The following is a 20,521-nucleotide window of genomic DNA, read 5'->3' on the forward strand; positions in this document are numbered from 1 at the left end:
CTAAAAAAGATTACCTTCATTCAGTGAGCCGAAGACCCCCCCCCCCCGGATAAAAGGAGAGCGGAGGAGGGAGGGGCTTGGGAGCTTGGTGTCCCCCTCCAACCCTCAGGGCCTCCTCTCTCTGCTACCCCCCCACTCCCCCGAATCAGAAACAAAAACAAGCGAACGAAGCGACATTTTAGGGGTGTTGCTGTTTGTCTCAATCCAAGTTTGTGTCTGAATTCCCATCTCATGGCGATTGGGGTGCGAATGGGGGTGGGGTGCAGAGGTAACTAGCACCATTGTTTTTTCTTTCTTTCTTTCTTTCTTTCTTTCTTTCTTTCTTTCTTTCTTTCTCTCTCTCTCTCTTTCTTTCTTTTTTTTACTTAGTTGTGCGGTTGACAGTCTTGTACAGACATTAGAGATAATCGAACTGTGCTCTGACCGAAGACCCCTGAATCATATCACTTCAAGCCTGGGACTTTAAGATTTGGCACTTCTGTTTCAGATCAGTGTCAACCGTGTGTCATCTTGAGAGGGCTCCACAAGAATGGTAATCATTTACTTGCCCAGGACTTCCAGAGTCGCTTTTAGCCTGGTGAACTGTTGGTTCAATGGAATGCTTACTCCTTGAATCATACTAGCTGTGGAGGCTCTGAGTTGCAAGTATGGGACAGAAAGTTTTCTTTCAGGAGCCTGAGTGCCGGCTGTGTATCCAAGATGGATTCAGCCATGGCTATTCTTCGCCATGGCTATTCTTCTGACCTAGTCACTTTTCCCCCCTTGTTATCACCTGCAGGTTTCAATTTTATTTAAAATTATTTTTGTAATGTTTATTTATTTTTGAGAGAGAGAGAGAAAGAGACAGAGCACAAGCCAGGGAGGAACAGAGAGAGAGGGAGACACAGAATCCAAAGCAGGTTCCAGGCTCTGAGCTGTCAGCACAGAGCCCGAAGCAGGGCTCAAACCCACAAACTGCGAGATCATGACCTCAGCTGAAGTTGGACACTTAATGACTGAGCCACCCAGGCGCCCCTTCAGTTTTAATCCTGTAAGCATAATACCAGGTTGGCATTGGTCTTTATGAACAAAGAAATCTAAGCACCAGGGAGATGAAAGTCAGGAAAAAGGTTTTAAACTAAGAGCAGAATGAATCCTTTGTGTACTTTGCTGCTTACAGGAGATATGGGGGAAGGTGACCCGGTCAGCAGTGAAGGTGTTTAGGGAAGCTGGGGAGGCCGTGTAAAATGCATTTCAGTAAGCCACAGAAGAAAGACCTCCAAGTTAGTTTGAAATTAGATCTTCAAAAAATATTGAGAAATTAAGGGAGAGAGAGAGACTGACATTCCATCACAATAATTAAAAGAGTCATAATATGAAGAGTAAGTTGAGGGATCATACTGAAAGAGAACAGCAGAGGACAAAAAAAAAAAAAGGAAATAAAAACCTCAAGTAGCATGCACAGAGGGATAGAAGAAGAACAAGTTCTTCAACAGAAAAGAACTGACAAAAGAAACAGAGAAGGAACCACAACAGTGACATGGGACCATGTTGGGAGAGCCAGCACATATGGGGGAAAAGAGCTTCAAGAAGAAAGGAGCAGTTAATTATACAAAGTACCCTAAAGAGCACAATGAAAAGGAGGATGGAGAAATGCTTTGAATTTTTCAAGACAATAATTAGTGTGAGTAAATTTACAAGGCACAGAAACCAAAGGGCTGAGATTTAAGGAGAAAATGGCTGGCAAGAAGATAGGTATTGCAGGAGTTCAAGACATGACATGGAAAGAAATAGATTGGACAGTAGTTGGAAAGATTAGAGGGAAAATAAGTTTGTCCTTTAAGGAGGGACAGGAGGACTGATTCAGCTTATGAGGCGAGGAGTCCATGAGAGTAAGAGGAACCGGAAAGTCTGGAGGTGGGTGGGTGAGACATAAGAGCGTCAGCTTTGGGTTCAGACAAAATGGGTTTGGATCTTGCCTCTGCTACTGACCAGCAGGGTGACGGTGGGCACGTTGCTTTACCTTCTGTGCCTCAGACTTTTTCTTAGTAAAGTAGCAGTTCCTATAAGACTTTGTTGAAAATTAAATTAGGTATTACTTATAAAGCACTATTCTAATGCCTGGTACACAGTAATACAATAAATATCTGTTTTAACTAATTCTGGATTGTTAATAAATAATATACAAGAGATAGAAAAAAATGTGAGAAACAGTTTTTTGTTTGTTTATAGCACATAGGAAGGACTGGGATCTAGAGCAAAGTTAGCACCTTTAACTACCTTTCTTCTCAGTTTCCATTGTCACTGTCTTTGTCCAGTGATCACATACTTTCTTATACTTTCTCCTGTGATCACAATAGCTGTTAACATCCTGAATTACTTTGCCCACAAATTTCTTAAATCCAATTCAGTTTCCACAGTCTTCCCAGTAAAAGTTCTAAAATATCGATCCAGTCACGTTTGGACATTCTCGCTTTTAATGTCCTTAAAATATCCAGACTCTAGGGGCGCCTGGGTGGCGCAGTCGGTTAAGCGTCCGACTTCAGCCAGGTCACGATCTCGCGGTCCGTGAGTTTGAGCCCCGCGTCGGGCTCTGGGCTGATGGCTCCGAGCCTGGAGCCTGTTTCCGATTCTGTGTCTCCCTCTCTCTCTGCCCCTCGCCCGTTCATGCTCTGTCTCTCTCTGTCCCAAAAATAAATAAACGTTGAAAAAAAAATTAAAAAAAAAAAATATCCAGACTCTAGGACACTGCATAGGAGGTGGGGCATTCCACGCCCACATCTTTCTTGGAGTTCCTCTTTATAGTCTAGGAAGCAAAATCATTTCAAACGTACTCCACTTTCCAAGCCCCAGGTCTTTGCCATTCTCTGTCTGCTTGCCTGAGGATACTTCCCCACCCACTTTCTTTTCTTGTCTTCCAATTCATCTATGAAAAGTCTACAGTGGAAACACCAATCATATCCTTCTGATGAGCTTGCCACCTGTGTGTCCAGCTCAGGGTCCTTTTCTCTGGATATCTCCAGCATCGAGCACAAGGCCACCCAAAGTGTGTGCTTGCACATGTGGGGTGAAGAAAAGTACAGATAAATATGAGAGATGTGTTTGACAGAAGATGGAAAATTTGAACTAGATGGTGAGATTTCCTGTATATTATGATTACCTTTTTGTATAATGTAAACGTAAGAATGGAAAAAAGTACATTGGTAGGGTAATTTTTGAAGCGGAGTGTTTTGATATTTTATACTAAGTGTACATTTTGACTCAAAACTATCTACAGGAGGGGTGCCCAGGTGGCTCAGTTGGTTAAGTGTCCAACTCTTGATTTCAGCTTGGTTCACGAGCTCGTGGTTTGTGAGTTCGAGCCCTGCATCGGACTCTGTGCTGACAATGCAGAGCCTGCTTGGGATTCTCTCTCTCTCTCTCTCTCTCTCTCTGTCTCCCCCTTTCTCTCTGCCCTTCCCCCACTCACTTTCTCCACCCCCCTTCAAAATAAACAAATAAACTTTAAAAAATATGTCTATAGGACATTATATATAGTATATTCTATACCCAGTAAGCACATCCCCTGTGGTTTCTAATATATATTTTTCAGCTTCTGTGTGATAGCAGTATTTAGTTTCATTTACATTAGCTATACAATTTTATCATCACTATAGTTTGTACACTTAAAAAAATAATTCCTAGGTAAAATTAAGTTAAGTCTGAAACAAACCATCACATAATTTTGTGAAGTATTCTTATTTATAGGTTATGTTTTATTTAATACTTTTTTAAGTTTATTTATTTTTTGAGAGACAGAGAGAGACAGAGCATGAATGGGGGAGGGTCAGAGAGAGGGAGACACAGAATCCGAAACAGGCTCCAGGCTCTGAGTTGTCAGCACAGAGCCCGACGCGGGGCTCGAACTTGTGAACCGCGAGATCATGACCTGAACCGAAGTCGGCCGCTTAACCGACTGAGCCACCCAGGAGCCCCTAAGTTTATTTATTTATTTTTTGAGAGACAGAGAGAGACAGAGCATGAGCAGGGGAGGGGCAGAGAGAGACAGGGAGTCACAGAATCCGAAGCAGGATCCAGGCTCTGAGCTAGCAGCAGAGCCCAACGTGGGGCTCGAACTTGTGAACCGCGAGATCATGACCCAAGCCAAAGTCGGATGCTTAACTGACTGAGCCACCCAGGTGCCCCTTATTTAGTAATTTTGAACAAAGTTCTGTTTAAATGAAAACAGATAAAATGCAAAATTCAATAACAGTCAAATTCAAAGGGGTGGCTTTTCTCAGTACTACGTACTAGCTTTGTGACCTTGAATAAGTTACTTCACTCTCTGAATCTCAGCTTCTTCATCCGTTAAATGAGGATGAAATAATACCTACTTCATAAGGTTGTTGTAAAGACTAAACTGAGTTAAATAAATTCAGGTAAAGTGCTCAGGCCAGTGACTGGCACATAGCAAATGCTGTGAAAATGCCTTTTTCTCGAAGCACTATATATATATATATATATATACACACACACACACACACACACACACACACACACACACACATAGCAAATGCTGTGAAAATGCCTTTTTCTCGAAGCACTATATATATATATATACACACACACACACACACACACGTGTGTGTGTGTGTGTGTATCACTGCATTTATCATTTACGACCAAACAATGAATCATTGTGGCCATTTTACAGATGAGGAAAATGAGTTTAAGGACATTAGGGAATTTGGCCAAGGTCATCTACCTAGAAAATTGAAGGAAGTGTTTTTGAGTCAAGGTGTGGTACTGAGTGGTACTTTTTTCTTTTTTCTTTTTGCTATTTATTTATTTATTATTTTAAAGCATTTTTTAATGTTTTATTTATTCTTGAGAGAGAGAGACAGAGCATGAGTGGGGGAGGGGCAGAGAACGATTGAGGGAGGCACAGAATCTGAAGCAGGCTCCAGGCTGAGCTGTCAGCACAGAGCCCGACGAGGGTCCTGAACTCACGAACTGTGAGATCATGACCTGAGCCAAAGTCGGACGCTTAACTGACTGAGCCACCCAGGCGTCCCTTTTGGTTTTTAATTAAACTTTTCATTTCGAGGTAATCACAGCAGAGCAGTAGTTTTAGCCGTGATTAAATCGTGATTTAAGAAATACAAGTTAAAAATAGATTTAAATTCAAGTCAGAATTCCCAATCAAATATATATATTTTCATACACACACTAGTCTTTGTTGGTTCAGTTCTGACCTGTTAAGACAAGCCAGTCTTAACTTGATTTTCCTACATCCCCTGCCTGGGGTGAACACAGACATCCCAAGATACAACTAGTCACAGGCCCAGCTTAAAGAGAGAGACAAATCAGTCACCTGATAGGTATCAGCTTATTAATTTTTAAATGCTCACATATAAATCAATATAGAAGTAGATTCTTTTCTTTACTAAAACCAAAAAGCACTGCTGAAATAAGGCAGTTTCTGCAAAGATTAGGGTCAAGGCTTCTCATTTTGGCTCCGCCTGCACGAGCTAGAAGAGGGGAGCTTTGAATATATACTATGTTCTTGTTCTTTTGTGTGTTCTCTCATTTCATCCTTTTGCCAAGCCTACAAGATAAATGTTATTATCGCCGTTTTACAGATGAAGAAACTGAGGCTCGTGGAGGACAAGTGACCTGTCCCACAGTTCACACTCTGACTTTTAGCAGCAAACCTGGGTTCAAACCGAGCCATGGAGCTCCAAAGCCTTTGCTCTCTCTACGACTCTGCTGTCTTAGGCAGGTGTACCTTCAAATGCGGTCTTTTCCTCTCTGCTAATTGTACGATCCGGAGCTGATCGCTCAACCTCTGTAGTCCTGCTTCCTGAGCTGTTCAGTGGAGAATAGGTTGACATACCATGGAGCACCTAGAACAGTGCCTGGCACATATTTGGTGACCCATGAATTATTAGTATTAAGTTCTTCCTTAATGTTCATATTTCTTCCTGGATTTAGATATAAAGACTTAGTTAAAAATAGAAAAAACGTGATGAGAAGGATAGGTTTTCAGCTCCAGAATACAGGTAATTAATTTCAAACTTTCACAGTGTATCCGTCTGCTGGGGCCACCATAACAAAATACCACAGGCGCTGTGGCTTAAACAACAGAAATTTATTTTTCACAGTTCTGGAAGCTGGAAGTCCAAGAACAAGGTGTTGGAAGGTCTGGTTTCTCCTGAGACCTCTCTCCTTGGCTCACAGATGGCTGCCTTCTCCCTGTGGCCTCACCTGATCTTTCCTCTGTGCACATGCCCTGGTGTCTCCCTGCCTATTCAAATTTCCTCTTCTTAATGTTTGTGTATTTTTGAGACAGAGACAGACAGAGCATGAGCATGGGAGGGTCAGAGAGAGAGGGAGACACAGAATCCGAAGCATATGCTCCAGGCTCTGAGCTGTCGGCACAGAGCCTGACGTGGGGCTCGAACCCATGAACCGTGAGATCATGACCCAAGCCAAAGTCAACAAATTGAGCCACCCAGGTGCCCCTCAAATTTCCTCTTCTTAGAAGGATACCAGTCAGATTGGATTTGGGACAACCCTAAAGGCCTTTTTTTTTTTTTTTTTTTTTTTTACATAATCACCTTTTTAAAGACCTCATCTCCAAATATACTCACATTCTGAGGTACCGAGGGCTTCAAGCAATGAATTTGCAGAAGTCGGCGGTGGACAATTCACCCCACAACAGATAGGTTTTCCAGTTTAGAACTGGAAGTCTGCTTATTGACTACACTGCATTGGGGAACCCTATACACGCATTAAGGATTGAGCCAGTTTTGTGACTTGTAATCGACACGTCCTGTGAATAGTAAGGGCTGGGAGGCAAAAATAATGGGAGAAGAATGGTCAAGGTTATACCTGCCAAATGCTCATGTGTTGGTAATCTGTGACAAGGAGGGAGAGGAAAAAGAAATTCCTTTCTTGCAGGAGATCTGAGGATTGAGGGAAAAGAATCTGAATAATTGCTGTACCTGATGCTGGTCAGCATCATTTGTAAACAACTGCTCTCAAGTAATGTCTAGTTAATATGTTTATATGACTTGTATGATTTATTCTTAGGCACCAAAGATATGTCCAGCACCACGATGTGAGAACATGCATTAAAATAAACACAGGGCCCTATTCCCATGGAGCTTAAAACCTCACCTGACTGGGGAGGCAGACAATAATTTGGACACAGGCAGGTGTGTGGGAGCACACACATGTCAGAGGGAGGTAACATAGTAAGGTGTGATTGGGGAGAGGATAGTCTCCTTGAGAAAGTGCTAGGTCTCCTGAAACCTGACAGATGTCTCTCCTCGAGGGAGCAGGAGAGAGGGTGGTGTAAACAGGGAGATCTGAAGATTCTGGGGTCTAACGGGAAGGGAGAGTGCTATGTATTCAAACAGTCAGAAGAAAGACGAGAGCTTGGGTGGGGGGTAGGAATGCAGAAGATGAGGCTGGAGAAAAAGGCGAGAACCAGACCACAAAGAACCCTTTAAGCCATGAAATGGGCTTCAGATTTCACTCTCAGATGGTAGGAAGTCGCTGGATGGTTTTAAAAACCAGAGACCTCTCAGATTTGGGCGTTTGAAAGATTAGCTTAGTTGTGCTTGGAGAATGAGTTGAAGTCAGGGGCAAGACTGTATTTATCCTGTTGTACTGTTACAGAATTTAGGGGCTTGGGAAGGACAAAGGGATTCGAACACTGGTAAGGACAGCAAGGGAGTTGAAGACTCCATCAGGATGCCAACCACAAGAATCAACCTCACAGGACAGAATCAAGCAGAAGAACATCAATGAAATCTCTGGTGACAATCGCCCATTCACGTTTGCATTGGATTGTTTTCTGTTTAGAGTTGGTAGCACCCTTTATAAAAGTGAAAAAAAATATATATAATTCTGGATATTAGGACTTTGCACATTTGGGTTCTAAATTTGGGGAAGGCAATTTTTTTTTGTACTGAGCTGAGCTGTTCATCTGTGGGAAGTTATTTATTCTTGCTGAAGTTTTGGGTAACATCCTAGAAAATCTTTTAGGACGGGCCTGTTTGTCTCTTTGGCGATTTAACCGTCTTGGTCAGAGAAGGGCAATCAGATGAGTCTTTTTGCATTTCCCAGTATGGTGAGTAGAAGGAAATGTAAATTTCCTGCAAGTAAGGGGATTCTTTATCATTTTCCGACCCTCCTACGCATCAGGGAGAGAACTACTGCATTCATTTTTGGGGAGAGGAGGCCTTATCAGACAGGAAGCCTTCCGGAAAGTATCAGGACAACTGATCTAAGCCTCAATACACTCAAATGTACAACCAAAATCCTCTGTAGAGGGAAGATTTAGAGTCTAGAATGTGTGAATGTTGCTGATATGCCATTGGTGATGGGAATTTTTTGAGCTGATGTCAATACGGGTCCTGGTCACAATAAAGGATAATGTTCAAAAGCCCATTGCCTAAACTTTGAAGAGACTCTTAATATGTGATTTTCCATGTTTCATAAATTCTTACAGTTTTTAAGGTAATAAATTTAACAAACTTCATAAATTAGGGCAAAAAAACCAGTCAGTGAATCTATTTTTGGTACAAAGAGTTAGAATACACAATAGAAATCCAGACTTGGAAACTTTTAGGATTTGTGACTTGCAAGTCAAGAGAATTTGCCCTGGTATGGGCCCATGTGAATAAGCCACATGTGAGCATTTGCAGACCAAATGCTCAGGTTTCTCAGCTGTAACATCACAGCTTGGGTAAAGTGGAGAGTCCCTCTAAGGATTCTGCTTCTCCTTGCTTCCCTAATCCCCTGCCTCTTTCCTCCTTTTTTCTGTCTTTCTCCTCCCTTTCTCCCCCCATACTCTTTCTAAGTCAGGCTTAGACATTTTTGCAAACAGGAAGCAAAGAATGATAATAGGACAGGGAAGAGATTGCTGTGGGTGATTCTTACAGGACCCGACTCTCAGAGCTTCTTGAACCCTGGATAATGTGGGAAAAGAGAGAAGGCAACATGGCTAGGAGGAGACAGGACGACAGGGTAAGACCACGGACTGCAACAGTTCACATCTATTCATTCCATTTATCACAGGCTCTCTGCCCCTGAAATATTGCGAAAGATCCATGCCGCTGTATAACAACATAATTACAATCTTTAGAAAGAAAACAATATGAAGGCTAGATATAATATTTGCTAATACTATGAAATTTACAGTGTAGGTCTCTGCTATATTGGATTTAATAACACAAGCTGCAACAAATAACATATATTACACTATAGAATTTGAACTGGCCATCTTTATGTCGGAAGCCTATGAATAGACAAATTTATTTCAAATGGGGACAAGTAGGTTAACTTTTGGATTGAGAAAAATTGTACTTAAGTTATTGTCATTGACCTGTAACTGTCCTATATTTATGAACTGACTTCTTTGAGAAGATCTAAAAATAACAAGTAGCAATAGTTAAGTGTGTTATAACTTATTGAGTGCATTTAATGAACATTCTCTCATTGATCAGGGAGTATGCTACAACTTTTAGAGCTATCGCTGATCAGAGCAGCCTTTCACCCTTTCATTTTCTCTATGAGTCACAAAAGAGCACAAATAATCAAGGCAGTTAGGACAAGTGTATTTTTCCAGATACTCCTTTTATTTTTTTTAAAACATTTTTTAGTTTATTTATTTTGAGAGAGAGAAAGTGCAAGTCAGGGAGGGTCAGAGAGAGAGAATCCCAAGCAGGATCCACACTGTCAATGCAGAGCCCAATGCGGGGCTCGAACCTACAAACCATGAGATCATGACCTGAGCCGAGGTCGGACGCTCAACTGACTGAGCCACCCAGGCGCCCCCAGATACTCCTTTTAAAAAATGTTACAGTTTGTTTCATTTTGATTTAAAATATGTTTGGACATATCTAGATAACTTGAACTATCAGTTTTTTAACTGAATCCTGACACTGAGGTCTTTACAAGATTTTTTACTTTTGTATAAATATGCTAGCTTGCTTTCACTCTGCTTTGGAATTTAGTTTTCCTAATTGCTGTCAACCTTTTGAAGCTAGAAGGTGAGATCTTATATTACACTGTGTAAATAACAGTACAAGCTAACTATAGAAAAAGTCCTTACTGATAGCCCCTTTGGGTTTTAATCGTAACTATTGCAAGCAGCCTAAGTATCCTGTGAAATTAGGGGAATAGTCTAGTTTAGAAAGAAAAGTATGAGAGAGAGGACAGAGACAGAGGCAAAAACTAAAAGAGGAAAGAAGGAAAGAAAGGAGGAAGGGGGGCGCCTGGGTGGCGCAGTCGGTTAAGCGTCCGACTTCAGCCAGGTCACCATCTCGCGGTCCGTGAGTTCGAGCCCCGCGTCGGGCTCTGGGCTGATGGCTGAGAGCCTGGAGCCTGTTTCCGACTCTGTGTCTCCCTCTCTCTCTGCCCCTCCCCCGTTCATGCTCTGTCTCTCTCTGTCCCAAAAATAACTAAACGTTGAAAAAAAAAATTAAAAAAAAAAAGGAGGAAGGAAGGAAGGTGGGAGGGACGAAGGAAAGAAGGAAAGAAGGAAGGGGAGAGGGAGGGAGGAAAGGAAGAAAGAAGGGAGGGAGTACACGAAAGGGAAGGAGGGAAACATTAGCACATCTCAACCCCCTTGCTTGGGAATCAAGGTCTGTCTGCTGTGAAGCACGGTGACTGTTCAGGAAGGGCAGCTCTCAATAACGGCGGCAATACACATGACTGGCTTAATGGTCAGATAAGATCAGTTGTCTTCCCAGTGACTCACTGTGAAGAAAAATACAGTTTTTGCACAGTTCCACTGTATGGAGAGAATACCACTATTAGTAAACTTCTTTTAGAAGATTGGACACTTTGGAAATTTGCCTGATCTGGGTTTTGGAGGCAGTCCAGGCTGGAGTAAAGGAAGGAAAAAGATCTCTCCTCTCCCTACACTTCTCATCTGTTTATTTCACAATGTCTCGTCTTCCTTAGGGACACTGGAATGGAAGCTCCCAAATTCAGTTTCTTCTTCCAGATTTCTCCTCAATGTTATGGGACAATTTAGGCAAAATCTGCAAATTCCTCATTTTACATACATTTTTTTTTCTCCTAAAACAAAAATATCTCTGCAACATACTGCTTAAGTGACTTATAGGGAATTTGTAAGAGTTAATGAGGTAATAGATCATGGCAGGTGACTATACTTATTCCAAAGAATGTACTACTATGTCTATTTGGCATTGCATTGATTGGAGGGGGGTGGATAAAATACTTTATTAATCTCTACTAGAGAGAAGTGCCTTTGTGTCTTGTTATTTCTGGAGTTAAAATGATGTAATAATTCTCTCCAAGAGCTAGAAATCAATGTAGTGAATTGGAGCTGGAGAGCAATTTATTCTTTGCTACCCCAGATGTTAATTATCATAAGATGGAGCTGGCCAATAGATAATCTCGGAACCTTGATCCGGATCGAGTCTTTGCTGTTTATGATTTGTCCCAAGTCCTTTATGTTATGCATGAGCAGAATAAAGCAATAAGGTGTCTTTTCTTCAGTCACACGGTTCTTGTTGACTGGTTCCTATCTGAAAACTAGATCAAATGATCCAGCGAGTACATTCTGTGCTCCATAACCGTCTTCCTAAAGAAAACAACAACAAGATTTACAGATACCGAAAATCACCCAGAACCTCACGTTAGACTACGAGGAGTGTATTTCTGTGTTTCGGATTACAGTGGCCAGTTTGGGTGAGATCAGATGTGCATTCTTTTCCTGGTGCATGTTTCCAAAATAGTGATGATGATGATGATGATGATGATGACGGTGAATATGATGATGGTGGTTAACATTCATTAAGTTAATAAATTAACTTTTCTCAGTGATGGCCTTAAACCTAGAGGTTTACACACATTCTTTCATTTCTTCCCTGAAATGATGCTGTGAGGTTGGAATGATTATTTCTTCTGATTTACAGAAGAGGAAAGTGAGATTCCGATATATTTAGTAAATTGTATGACTTCACACCATTAAAAATATTAGAAATGGCATAACTGACCAATGTGACACAGCCTATGCCTTGTCCCTCTATTGTTCTTTTTTTCTAATTTTAATTTTTTAATGTCTGTTTACTTTGAGAGAGAGGGAGAAAGGGAGGGGCAGAGAGAGAGGGGGAGAGAGAGAATCCCAAGCAGGCTCATTTGAAAGTCTGCCAAGTTTCATGACGCTCATTACATACTACCATTTTTTTCTGACTTGCATTGAAATGAATGATATTTCTAGAAGACACTGTTGTTATATTTGGGCAAATTTTAGAACTGTATGGTAGGAATAAGACACTGGGCATTGGGTAACTGTCTAGTTAGGTGGTGCTAAGTACCAAGCTCTTTCTGGATGAGTTTTAGAGAGAGTGGTAAGGGAAATCACCCAAAGTACAAAGAGCAGTAGACATCGATCCCGGCTTACTACTTTACCAACTGTGTAACCAGAAGCAAGATAGTTAATCTTTCTCAGGTCAGTTATATAAAATTTGAGATGAGGATGATAGTTTGTATAACGATATCAACAGGCAGGTCAAGTGATAAGACGGATGTGAAATTATCCAGCACAGTACTAGGAAGATCATTAGATGTTAATTTATCCTGGGGAGTTCCTGGCAAAGTTGGAATACATTTCAAGGGACTGGATTTTAGCAAAACATTTAGAGGAAGGGGGCAATAATTAGATAAAATTGAAAACCAGGTACTTTGGAATGGCTCCCTGGTACTTCTTAAATGGGAACAACAGGAAAAAGAATTAGGAGATGTAAGTGATTGTGAATAATGAATAAAATGAAATTTAAATTTAACCATAAATGGGTGAACATGATCTTAATTGTTACTGTGAACCAGTGAGATGTCAGAAATAGATCTGAGAGCAAGGACAAGGGAGTAGAAAGAATATGTACCATTGCAACTCCAAGACTCTAAAAGGGAAATTATTTGGGCCAAGAAAGAAGGAAAAAGAGAAGTGTGAAATTATTAATTTTATATAGCGCATACTGAAATCCAGCTTGGATAAATCAGAAGATAAATTCAACTCAATTTAACTTAAAGTTACTGCTCCCACTTATATTGGGTGTTGGATTTTAAAGAGATTTTAAAAAATGAGGAAATGAGTCTTGACCTAAACAATTTATTGCCTGGTGGATGTGAGGAGAGCAGGTGGGCAACACTCAATACAGAGTGAAGGCTCAATCCTGACAGGGCCTCGCGTATTTTTTCTACTTTCAACGGAAAGAGCAGAGCATGTGAAAAATACTTGACCTCCCTTATTGTCAGTTTTGAGTTGCTGAAGGTAGATGAAATGAAAAAAGGAAAATACAGTGGTGCTGAATTCGAATCCAAAAAGAAGAACTGATTGGTATACTGAGACTTTATATTCTACTTTATGTATGCCATCTATTAATATTGGCCAAAGGAAGACAGGCTGGAATTAGAATTCGTCTTTTCAAAAGCCAGATAATAGAAAAAATGAGAAAATACGAGCCATCCCATGACCACGGTTCATTATAAAATATTGCTGGAAATATTTGTGAGGCTTGCAGTAATAAAGTTCTGCTTTACAATTAAGAGACGTATAGTCACTGTTAACGGGTACGAATTCAGAAAGCGTTTTAAGGAAAGCAATAGGGAGAACGGTAATAAGTTCCTGGCCAGTAGGCCGATGACCTAAGCTTAGAGCCACTCACTCCTTTCACTGAGGCTAACATTCAGTCTGCACACTGGAGCAGGGTGACTCTAGTTGTTCACATCTGGCATCTGTTCTGATTGTTGTGTCTGTACCGGGCCAGTTAATGCTTCGAATATTAGCACTGTATTCAACAGCTTATTTAGTATTTACTGTGTGCTTGGGTCAGTAATCAGCCCCAGGATGACAGCAGTATTCCTGCCTTCACGGAGCTCCCCTTTTAGTTGAAGGACACAGAAAAAATTATTACAGGTAGTGATGGGTGATACAAAAAACAACGAAACAGGACCGGGGTAGAGTTACATGGGTGGGGGAGGAGGAGGATTCCAGGAGTTCCTGTAGCGAAAGGAGGCCTCTGAAGAAGCAACATTGGGGGCGCCTGGGTGGCTCAGTCCGCTCAGCATCCTACTTCCGCTTGGGTCATGATCTCACAGTTTGTGGGTTCAAGCCCTGCATCGGGCTGTGCGCTGACGGCCCAGAGCCTGGAGCCTGAACACTTTTAACGTGAGTTAATTAGTAATCCAAATGCTGATGTTCTTCAGTGTCTGAGCATTTTCTTTTGTGATTGAATAGCCACTGTGAACAAACATGGAGGAGCATGTGACAGGTGCTAGAAGACCGGAAATGCACATTGGTTATGGTTCCTCAAGACAAGTCAAGATGAGGGGTGGGGGATTGCGCTTGGGGAAGAGGCTAGCACAGATAAATTCCAGAATTTGTAGTGGGATCACTCTGACATCCATCTTCAGCATAATTTGATGCTTGGATATTGAACCAATTAGTTTTGGACTCTTAGTAAGGCAGGATGGTTACTACTAGGAGCCAGCCCGGCTCAAAAATTTCTTATGCCAAATGAACCTAATATATGTTGCAGACCAAAAAGGCAAATAGCAAAATAGTTCTAGATTTGAGAAAGGCATATGAGGAAAAAGTGTGGTTTAATAACTCACTTTTTCAAGTTAACATTTTACAAAGTCCATTCAGTTTCAAAAAATCACAACTACCTTATAAGTGGCAAATAGTAAAATGTCATTTCTCATTATTAGCAATTCTCTCTCAACCCATTTGTTTTTAAAAATTCTTTTAAATGTTTATTTATTTTTGAGAAAGAGAGAGAGAGAGACATAGCAAGAACGAATAGGGGCAAAGAGAAAGGGAGACACGGAATCTGAAGCAGGCTCCAGGCTCTGACCTTCAGCATAGAGCCTGATGTGGGGCTCGAACTCACGAACCATGAGATCATGATCTGAGCTAAAGTCAGACGCTTAACCAACTGAGCCACCCAGACCCCCAATCTTTTTTTTTCCTTTTTTTAGAAATTTGCATTCCAAGTAAAGTGCATAAAATAAATGCCAAACATAAGTGTTTTTAGTAAATAAAATATAAATTTTTAAAAAATAAACTAACAAATTCCAAATTTGCCTTTGGAGAGTATAAGATAGAATAAATCTATTTGTAATGAATATACAGTTATATTTGTATCTGGTAAAACAGTATGTGACCCTATGAAATACCAGTTTATTCATTCTTTGAAAGTGAAAACATAATGACAATATGTGGAGTTAAATAAGATATTTCAATCTGTTATAAATAAAACTATGTACAAAGGTATAATCTGTCAATTGTTCTAGTGAGCTAGAATGTTACTCATGCGATTTATAAATGAGTTCACTTGGTAAACTTTCAAAATTACATTTTATTTTGAAATAATTTCAAACTTAGAGAAATGTCCAAGATATAGTACAAGGATTTTTTCCCCTAGAATCATTTGAGAGTCGTCAACGTGATGCCCCCATCATCCCATATTTGGGGATGGAGCCAACAAGTAAAGACATTCTCCTACATAAGCACAGTACAACCATCGTGATTAAAATTTAACAAGGCTAAAGTATAATAGATCAGTTGCAGAATAATGCCAGAAAATGCTTTCCTGTGGCTCTATGTTACAAATACTATAGGATCTTCATGGTTGTTGTTGCTATTATTCTGATCAATATGGTTTTATATATGTTTTGGTACATATACATTTGTAATTTATTTTTTGATCATGTTTTTCTAAACATATATTATATTTACAATGTCTTTCTGTTCTGTTAAGTTCATGTGGTTCACAAAGAGGATGACTGAATATTGATTGTTTGAATTATGCTGCCATTGACAAAATATTGCCTACATGTGCATGACTTTGCTAATAATATGAAACAAATTGTTCACATTTAAACATGTAAATAATTAATCTTATTTACATAATGATCTGATCCATAATAAAATATACATATATTACTCATTTTATCATTTTTGTCCAAAGCAGGTAAAGTTATTGATAGGATTTGTAAAATTTGGCACATGAATTGGAAGGCATTTGCTACCCTATTAACAGCATTATTTTATTTTATTTTAATTTTTTTAAATATTTATTTTTTGAAAGAGAGAGAGAGATACAGAGCACGAGCAGGGTAGGGGCAGAGAGAGAGGGAGACAGAATCCGAAGCAGGCTCCAGGCTCTGACCTGTCAGCACAGAGCCTGATGTGGGGCTTGAACTCATGATCTGTGAGATCATGACCTGAGCCAAAGTCGGATACTTAACTGACTGAGCCACCCAGGCACCCCTAATTTTTAAAATGTTTATTTATTTATTTATTTATTTATTTGAGAGAGAGAGAGAGAGAGAATGAGTAGGGGAGGAGCCGAGAGAGAGGGAAACAGAATCTGAAGCAGGCTCCAGGCTATCGGTGCAAAGCCTGACGTGGGCCCGAATCCAGAAACTGTGAGATCGTGACCTGAACCAAAGTTAGATGCTCAACCGACTGAGCCACCCAGGAGCCCTCATAGCATTGTTTTGAATGATAAAATATTCTTCTGTGGAAGAAATACGGCAGAATTTATTTTAATTTTCTACTGTCTTGTAGTTGGCATTAACGTTATTTGCATTTTTCCTTTGTGTTTACTTTTTCAGTTATTTCCGTCGGTTAAGTTCCTAAGAGTGAAATTTCTAAATTAAAAGGCTATGCCAGATTAATCTGAGAGCTGTGATGCCAGTGTATATTTCCACCAACCGGGATGAGAGAGACCATTTCCCTGCGAACCATCGAACACTATTATACTTTCAAATCTTTACCAGATGTGGGCAAACAAAATTCAAGAGTTGTGTTTATTTGGGTTTGTAAATCTTTGTTGCTGGTGAGATTTGATATGTTTCATATATGTTTGGAACACGTTTAGGCTTTTTTTAAAATTCTTTTTAGTCTGTGTATTGTTTACCCATTCGCCTAATCCAAGTTTTGTCATATTTGAAATATTTTTATTTTGTGTGATGGTTCCTAAAGTTCTGAAGTTACCTTCTAGAAATGCGTTCTCAAGAAGTTATGCATGAATTAATACGATGTCTGGGATTATAGGTAAAATAATCCAGTAACGTGGTGGCGACAGATGCAATGAGAGTGGCCACGAGTTGACAGATAATGTTGGAAAAGTGGGAAAGACTTCAGGGAGCTTCGTAAGGCATTTGCCTCCATTCGTCTACACACACAAAAATATCCGTTCCAAAAGGTACGATATGTCTTCAATTTCATATGTCACAAGGGATGGATTTAAAAGGGCAAGAGGGGCGCCTGGGTGGCTCAGTCGGTTAAGCGTCCGGCTTCGGCTCAGGTCATGATCTCACAGTCCGTGAGTTCGAGCCCCGTGTCGGGCTCTGTGCTGACAGTGCAGAGCCTGGAGCCTGCTTCAGATTCTGTGTGTGTGTCTCTCTCTCTCTGCCCCTCCCCTGCTCATGCTCTGCCTCTCTCTGACTCAAAAATAAATAAAAACATTAAAAAAAATAAAAGGGCAAGAAGTGGGGCATCTGGATGCCTCAGTGGGTTGAGTGCCTGACTCTTGATTTCAGCTCAGGTCATGATCCCAGGGTCGCGGAAATGAGCCCCATGTCAGGCTCCGTGCTCAGCATGGATTCTCTCTCTGCCTCTCTCCTCAGCTCATGCTCTCTCTCTCTCTAAAATGAAAAATAAATAAATAAATAAATAAATAAAATGGCAAGAAGAAACTTTTGGTTGTAGTGTTTTAGCACGTATCAAAAGATCAAACTGTCCACTTTACATAAGCAGCTTTATTTGTAATGATAGCCCCAAAGTGGAAACAGCCCAAACATCCATTAACAGGCTAATGGATACACATGTATGTATATCCATACAACAGGACACTATTGAGCAATAAAAATAATGAATTACTTAAGGAACATGTATGAATCTTAATTATGTGGCATGAAAGAAACCAGAATGAAACAAAAAGCAAACACTTCATGGTTCTGATCATCTAAAATTCTAGAAAATGCAAACCAATTTATTGTCAAGGAAAGTAAATCAGTCATTGCCTGGAGGGCTGGTGAGGGCAGGGAGAGATCGTAAAGAAGTACAAGGTAAATACAAGGGTAATGGGCAGGTTCATTAACATGATTAAGGTGGCTTTATGGGTCCTTATGTATGTCAAAGGCAACCCAATTGTACACTTTAAAATTTGCGAGGTTATGGCATGCCAGTTATACCTCAATAAAACTTGAAAAAATGTTGCCATAAAAGTTTAGATCTCTTCTTTTTCAGAAACCAGAAGGTCTGGCAGCTCTCTACATATGTGACCATCTCTTTTTTTGTGTGCCTTGGGAAGGACAGCTCTCTTCTAAGTGGCAGGCACTATTGGTAGGCAATAAAGATCATTTCTATCTGATGGGCTCTGTGCTGACAGCTCGGAGCCTGGAGCCTGCTTCGGATTCTGTGTCTCCCCCTCTCTCTCTGCCCCTCCCCCTTTCACGCTCTGTCTCTCTCAAAAAGAAATAAACGTTCCAAAAATGTTTTTTTCAATAAAAATATTTTTTTTAAAAAAAAAGATCGTTTCTGTCTGAGTCAACAAAATCTCTAGCTGAGTGATAAAAGTCACATCACCAGACTATGGGATTTTCCCTTTTCTCTATTTTCACTTTCTTGACTGTGCAACGATGGCCTTGAGGTGAACCATCCAGAGGCTACAGGAGCAAACAGACCCTTATTTGCTCTGACAATGACCTCAACTTCAGGAAAAACCCAGGTCTGAGGTATACACACTCATCTCATACAGCCGTAGTCCCTTGAACAACTTTCAGAAGAGGCACATTCTGTCTAGAGTGGTGCAGTCTTCTCTAGACCCTACTAATCACACGCAGTGTTTCAGTCTGGCCCCTGTAGTCTCATCACAAGTGACACCAGCAAACCAAATTCTGGACATTAGGATATACGGTTCCTTTGCAGTACTTGGGGAACGCCCTCCCCTCAGTAGTGCTGGGCATTATGTGACATGCCCTGGGTACAATGGAACCAATTTTTCTTTTTCCCCCAAATCCTGAAGCTTGTCACAACAATTTCCCCTTCCCCAAGGTGACCTCTGGACCTAAAACATAAACACACACACACACACACACACACACACACACACTCACACACAAAACCCCTGAGATCCAGGCCACAAAATAGGACCACAAACTGTTGGAGCCGTTCCTAGGTGGCCTTTGTCCGCTCTGCAGATTAAATACGAGCTGACAGAAAGATGTTTTCGCAAGTTTCCAGTCTTATCCAGACTGGGTCTTCTCGGCCAAAACTGTGTGAAGACTATGTCTTCACTAGTCAGAGAGGAGAGAATGAGGCCCCCTAAAACTCAGACTATGCATGGTTCTCTCCAGGGCATGCAAATGAGACAGGAAACAGGTCTTCCCTTATTACACGGGGGTGACTACCTACACATCAGCGATCTGCTAGGTGGCAGAGTGGAATAGCTTATGCCACAGAAACTGGCTGTGACGTATATCTGGCAAGTGCCCTGGCCTGGGCAGGTTAAGTATAATGCTGGAGGGGCGCCTGGGTGCCTCAGTCAGTTAAGCGTCCCACTTCGGCTCAGGTCATGATCTCACAGTTCATGGGTTCGAGCCCTGCGTCGGGCTCTGTGCTGACAGCTCGGAGACTGGAGCCTGCTTCGGATTCTGTGTGTGTGTCTCTCTCTCTCTCTCTCCCCCTTCCCCGCTCACACTCTGTCTCTCTCTTTCAAAAATAAATATCTAGAGAGGGAAAAAAAGTACAATGCCGCTCATTAAAGCTTCCCATGTTGCTAGAACTTATGCAGAATTTCCCATTGTGTATGTTCAGATAGATGGAGTTCAATTCAATTCGGGTAGATGGCTCTCCCACAAAGGTTGTCCTCCAGTGTTCCAACACTGAATAAGAATCTTTTCTCCAGCGTGCACTCTGCTGTTGAAGGCAGTCAAATTTGTAGTTAAAGGATTTCCCATATTCATTGCATGTATGAGGCCTTTCTCAAATACGAACTCGGCAGTGTCCATCGAAGCCAGGATTTGTCTAAAGGATTTCCCACTTTTGACACATTCCGAAGGCCCTGCTCCATAGAACTCTCTGGTGATGACTCAAGATGGGGCTGAGGCTAAAACGTTCCCCACATTCGTCACAGTAGTAAGCCCTGGCTCCAGTGTGAGGCATGACGTTGGGGCTTTGGCTAAAGCATTCCCCACGCTCATGAGGCCTTTTCTCCATTGTGAGTTCACTGAGGCCAAACAAGTTTGTATGCGTAGCTAAAAACTTTCCCCAGTCTGCTGCACTTACAATGACTTCTTCTGCTGTGAAAGGCCTCCCCACACTTGATGCTGTCCAGCTGGGAGTGGCCGGCACTAGAGAAAGGCAGCGTTGCTCAGGAAGCTCTTCCCACAGGTGAAGGGCAGCCTTTCACAAGGGAGGACCTGTCCATGTCCCACGTTCACTGTACTCCTTCCGGTGCTGGTGAAGATTTGTGCTGAACCACAGTCGTTTTCCACATGCCTC

This window comes from Lynx rufus, unplaced genomic scaffold (assembly GCF_022079265.1).
Source record: "Lynx rufus isolate CCGP_SWC_20201006 ecotype Redwood Valley unplaced genomic scaffold, mLynRuf1.p SCAF_3, whole genome shotgun sequence".
NCBI lineage: Eukaryota > Metazoa > Chordata > Mammalia > Carnivora > Felidae > Lynx > Lynx rufus.